This window comes from Oncorhynchus keta, chromosome 34 (assembly GCF_023373465.1).
Source record: "Oncorhynchus keta strain PuntledgeMale-10-30-2019 chromosome 34, Oket_V2, whole genome shotgun sequence".
NCBI lineage: Eukaryota > Metazoa > Chordata > Actinopteri > Salmoniformes > Salmonidae > Oncorhynchus > Oncorhynchus keta.
Window position 1 is genome coordinate 69,543,820 of NC_068454.1, and position 5,519 is coordinate 69,549,338.

The 5,519-nt window shown below is 50.0% G+C and overlaps 1 protein-coding gene across 8 annotated transcripts in view; it reads left to right on the forward strand.

Moving 5' to 3' along the window:
- Window positions 1-200: 200 nt before the first annotated feature.
- The window catches only part of LOC118371076 (adhesion G protein-coupled receptor B1-like), a 126,110-nt gene continuing 120,791 nt past the window's right edge, over window positions 201-5,519 (forward strand). For all 8 annotated transcript variants that reach the window (XM_052494588.1, XM_052494583.1, XM_052494587.1 and 5 more), the window contains exon 1: window positions 201-746. The gene's annotated coding sequence lies outside the window, so the exon portion shown is untranslated. The remainder of the gene's footprint in view (window positions 747-5,519) is intronic.

Consider the following 5,519-nt stretch of genomic DNA (forward strand, 5'->3'; position numbering starts at 1 on the left):
CATAAACAAAATCCCTTCGCGCACCTCTCTCTTCTCTCTCTTGCATTCTCTAGCATACGTCTCACCCAGCTCTCTTTGCTGTGGCTTATTTACTTCGGTGTGTCACCCACGAATTGCTACGACTCCATCTCCAGAAGGGGGGGGCTGCTGGGTATATTGCGTTTGTGACGAATCCCAGGGCTTCAAAGACGGAAACCAAGTCCAGCACCCGGACAGCAGACACGCCCGCAAGGACACTCCGAAACTGGGATGACCGATCGGTGCTGCCTTTAACGCGCGCACTGGAATCAAGACAAAACACCTGGAGCTGTCCTGATTTTACGCTTTGTTAGACCTTCACCTGGCGCCTGAGTCGATCGAAGCCAGCGAAATTTGAGAACAACTTGATGACAAGGCTTCTACAATAAATTGGGATTTAAAAATATAGATTTTGAGAGCATCTCTTCAGAAACAGGGGCACCTTTGAATTTGGATCGACATACTGTTAAAAGCTACATGGACTGGATTTGTATTCATTTTACTCAATGGAACTTTGGAATAACGCAGTTTTGAATTGCAAGTCTTCTCAGACTTGTTAATTTAATCAAAATATCTACATTCGGCTATGCATCGGCTACGCATTCTTGAAATAATAAGTACAACGAACTTATTTGAATCAAGCTTGTGGAATTGTTGATTGTCCCTCGAAAGCGTTTGAGCTTGGAACACGGAAGATACGCTTCAATGGAACTGTTAACTTTTTCAAGGTAAATATTAGTTTCATTTAATATATAGACACCTCAAAGTAACGCGCTATTGTTACTTTCATGTGCTATGTCAATAACATAGTGTTATATTAATCCAACATGGGATCTATGCTTCTCGCATCTTCCCTTGAGGCAATGGTGTTTTTAAGAATTTAACATTTGTGTTTGATAACATATTTAGTGAATTCATTTTGCAGCACTATGGTTTTAAGATAGTTGTCGTTGATGACAGACTCGCGGCAAAGCCGAGGCGCTAGTCCGCGGTTTCAGGCAGGCAAGGGAGAGAGAAAATATCCGTCACTCATCACATCAACTTCTTCTAAACCCACTGGGCATTGCTCTTCTTTCCGTTCTGGTCCCTCTCAATTCGATTACTATAAGCTGTACTGCTTTGGAAATGGAGAATAGGGCCAGAATTTGCTCCGAGTAGCTTTTAGTGGTCCGGGTGTGGATTTAGTCAGTATCAACATGTCAAACAGACGCGCTCAGGGAATCACAGCGCGCCCAACTCCTTGCGCCCTCACGGCGGCGGCGGGCTCCAGTAGGCTAGTCGCTGTCCAGGGTACCTATCCACTCCACTATCTCTGACAAACGGGATAGCAAAGTCACCACAACGAATATCTACTGTGATTTCATGGGTTTAACTAAACCCTGATATTTGTTTTTGATTAAATCAAAGGGACCTTCCGGGATACAAACATGGAAGATGTTTTTATATGTTCTCGGAGATGCCTTTGTTGTGCATATTGATTGTTTCTCTAGATTTCTGTTATTTTATCTGACTTGTTTGTCCAGGCAAGGAATACCTCAGTGGCTATTTTTCCCTTCTACCCGCGTTCTCTTGTCTCTGCGTTTGGAAGTAGCTGCACATCGATAGACATGGAGCTCTCCATGTCGTGAAAAATGCATTATTTGAGAACTCTACTCCACTTTTAAACTCCTCATTTTCTTTGTTTACTCACATGTTCAATAGTCCTTACTTAATAGCATGTAATTTATTATAAAATTATAGGCTATCCTCTCCCTAAATGCATAATCAAATAACTTGCTGATGTTTTAAGTTATTCAGCCTGTGTTGATTTATGTGGCCATAACTTATAGCGACGTGGCTTGCAGTGAAAATGTGATACATTGTGATTCTCTACATGTTGGTAACGCAGTCATGCTCTCTCTGCTTTGTGGAGCAGTAGTCACTGAACACTTCGGGGCGAGCGTGTGATGTGCAACTGAAGCTTCTGTATCAATACAGTGTTTCCCCTAGTCCTAAATAGCTCGTATGGTTGGCATAAATAATACAACAATATCCTCCCCTATAGAGAAATAGGATGGTTCTAATATTTTCACATAACCGCTTCTGGTGAAACTGTCCCCCATTTCCACCCCTTGACTCAAGTGAACGCTAAATGTCTCCGGACCAAGTCTCCCTCCCTGTGTGTAGGGCTAAATGTCTCCGGACCAAGTCTCCCTCCCTGTGTGTAGGGCTAAATGTCTCCGGACCAAGTCTCCCTCCCTGTGTGTAGGGCTAAATGTCTCCGGACCAAGTCTCCCTCCCTGTGTGTAGGGCTAAATGTTTCCGGACCAAGTCTTCCTCCCTGTGTGTAGGGCTAAATGTTTCCGGACCAAGTCTTCCTCCCTGTGTGTAGGGCTAAATGTTTCCGGACCAAGTCTCCCTCCCTGTGTGTAGGGCTAAATGTCTCCGGACTAAGTCTCCCTCCCTGTGTGTAGGGCTAAATGTCTCCGGACTAAGTCTCCCTCCCTGTGCGTAGGGCTAAATGTTTCCGGACTAAGTCTCCCTCCCTGTGTGTAGGGCTAAATGTCTCCGGACCAAGTCTCCCTCCCTGTGTGTAGGGCTAAATGTTTCCGGACTAAGTCTCCCTCCCTGTGTGTAGGGCTAAATGTCTCCGGACCAAGTCTCCCTCCCTGTGTGTAGGGCTAAATGTCTCCGGACTAAGTCTCCCTCCCTGTGTGTAGGGCTAAATGTCTCCGGACTAAGTCTCCCTCCCTGTGTGTAGGGCTAAATGTCTCCGGACCAAGTCTCCCTCCCTGTGTGTAGGGCTAAATGTCTCCGGACCAAGTCTCCCTCCCTGTGTGTAGGGCTAAATGTCTCCGGACCAAGTCTTCCTCCCTGTGCGTAGGGCTAAATGTCTCCGGACCAAGTCTCCCTCCCTGTGTGTAGGGCTAAATGTCTCCGGACCAAGTCTCCCTCCCTGTGTGTAGGGCTAAATGTCTCCGGACCAAGTCTCCCTCCCTGTGTGTAGGGCTAAATGTCTCCGGACCAAGTCTCCCTCCCTGTGTGTAGGGCTAAATGTCTCCGGACCAAGTCTCCCTCCCTGTGTGTAGGGCTAAATGTCTCCGGACCAAGTCTTCCTCCCTGTGTGTAGGGCTAAATGTCTCCGGACCAAGTCTTCCTCCCTGTGTGTAGGGCTAAATGTCTCCGGACCAAGTCTCCCTCCCTGTGTGTAGGGCTAAATGTCTCCGGACCAAGTCTTCCCTCCCTGTGTGTAGGGCTAAATGTCTCCGGACCAAGTCTCCTCCCTGTGTGTAGGGCTAAATGTCTCCGGACCAAGTCTTCCTCCCTGTGTGTAGGGCTAAATGTCTCCGGACCAAGTCTCCCTCCCTGTGTGTAGGGCTAAATGTCTCCGGACCAAGTCTTCCTCCCTGTGTGTAGGGCTAAATGTCTCCGGACCAAGTCTCCCTCCCTGTGTGTAGGGCTAAATGTCTCCGGACCAAGTCTCCCTCCCTGTGTGTAGGGCTAAATGTCTCCGGACTAAGTCTCCCTCCCTGTGTGTAGGGCTAAATGTTTCCGGACTAAGTCTCCCTCCCTGTGTGTAGGGCTAAATGTTTCCGGACTAAGTCTCCCTCCCTGTGTGTAGGGCTAAATGTTTCCGGACTAAGTCTCCCTCCCTGTGTGTAGGGCTAAATGTTTCCGGACTAAGTCTCCCTCCCTGTGTGTAGGGCTAAATGTCTCCGGACCAAGTCTCCCTCCCTGTGTGTAGGGCTAAATGTCTCCGGACCAAGTCTCCCTCCCTGTGTGTAGGGCTAAATGTTTCCGGACTAAGTCTCCCTCCCTGTGTGTAGGGCTAAATGTCTCCGGACCAAGTCTTCCTCCCTGTGTGTAGGGCTAAATGTTTCCGGACTAAGTCTCCCTCCCTGTGTGTAGGGCTAAATGTCTCCGGACCAAGTCTTCCTCCCTGTGTGTAGGGCTAAATGTCTCCGGACCAAGTCTCCCTCCCTGTGTGTAGGGCTAAATGTCTCCGGACCAAGTCTCCCTCCCTGTGTGTAGGGCTAAATGTCTCCGGACCAAGTCTTCCTCCCTGTGCGTAGGGCTAAATGTCTCCGGACCAAGTCTTCCTCCCTGTGTGTAGGGCTAAATGTCTCCGGACCAAGTCTCCCTCCCTGTGCGTAGGGCTAAATGTCTCCGGACCAAGTCTCCCTCCCTGTGCGTAGGGCTAAATGTCTCCGGACCAAGTCTCCCTCCCTGTGTGTAGGGCTAAATGTCTCCGGACTAAGTCTCCCTCCCTGTGTGTAGGGCTAAATGTCTCCGGACCAAGTCTTCCTCCCTGTGTGTAGGGCTAAATGTCTCCGGACCAAGTCTCCCTCCCTGTGTGTAGGGCTAAATGTCTCCGGACCAAGTCTTCCTCCCTGTGTGTAGGGCTAAATGTCTCCGGACCAAGTCTTCCTCCCTGTGTGTAGGGCTAAATGTCTCCGGACCAAGTCTCCCTCCCTGTGCGTAGGGCTAAATGTCTCGGACCAAGTCTCCCTCCCTGTGTGTAGGGCTAAATGTCTCCGGACCAAGTCTCCCTCCCTGTGTGTAGGGCTAAATGTCTCCGGACCAAGTCTTCCTCCCTGTGTGTAGGGCTAAATGTCTCCGGACCAAGTCTCCCTCCCTGTGTGTAGGGCTAAATGTCTCCGGACCAAGTCTCCCTCCCTGTGTGTAGGGCTAAATGTCTCCGGACCAAGTCTTCCTCCCTGTGTGTAGGGCTAAATGTCTCCGGACCAAGTCTCCCTCCCTGTGTGTAGGGCTAAATGTCTCCGGACCAAGTCTCCCTCCCTGTGTGTAGGGCTAAATGTCTCCGGACCAAGTCTCCCTCCTTGTGTGTAGGGCTAAATGTCTCCGGACCAAGTCTCCCTCCCTGTGTGTAGGGCTAAATGTCTCCGGACCAAGTCTCCCTCCCTGTGTGTAGGGCTAAATGTCTCCGGACCAAGTCTCCCTCCCTGTGTGTAGGGCTAAATGTCTCGGACCAAGTCTCCCTCCCTGTGTGTAGGGCTAAATGTCTCCGGACCAAGTCTCCCTCCCTGTGTGTAGGGCTAAATGTCTCCGGACCAAGTCTCCCTCCCTGTGTGTAGGGCTAAATGTCTCCGGACCAAGTCTCCCTCCCTGTGTGTAGGGCTAAATGTCTCCGGACCAAGTCTCCCTCCCTGTGTGTAGGGCTAAATGTCTCCGGACCAAGTCTCCCTCCCTGTGTGTAGGGCTAAATGTCTCCGGACCAAGTCTCCCTCCCTGTGTGTAGGGCTAAATGTCTCCGGACCAAGTCTCCCTCCCTGTGTGTAGGGCTAAATGTCTCCGGACCAAGTCTCCCTCCCTGTGTGTAGGGCTAAATGTCTCCGGACCAAGTCTCCCTCCCTGTGTGTAGGGCTAAATGTCTCCGGACCAAGTCTCCCTCCCTGTGTGTAGGGCTAAATGAAGTGTTCAACAGCAGAGTGATCGAAAAGACAGAGACGGGGAGAAGACTATTTGCAGGAGCCGAGAGAACTATTCGGTTCAGTTAGCCC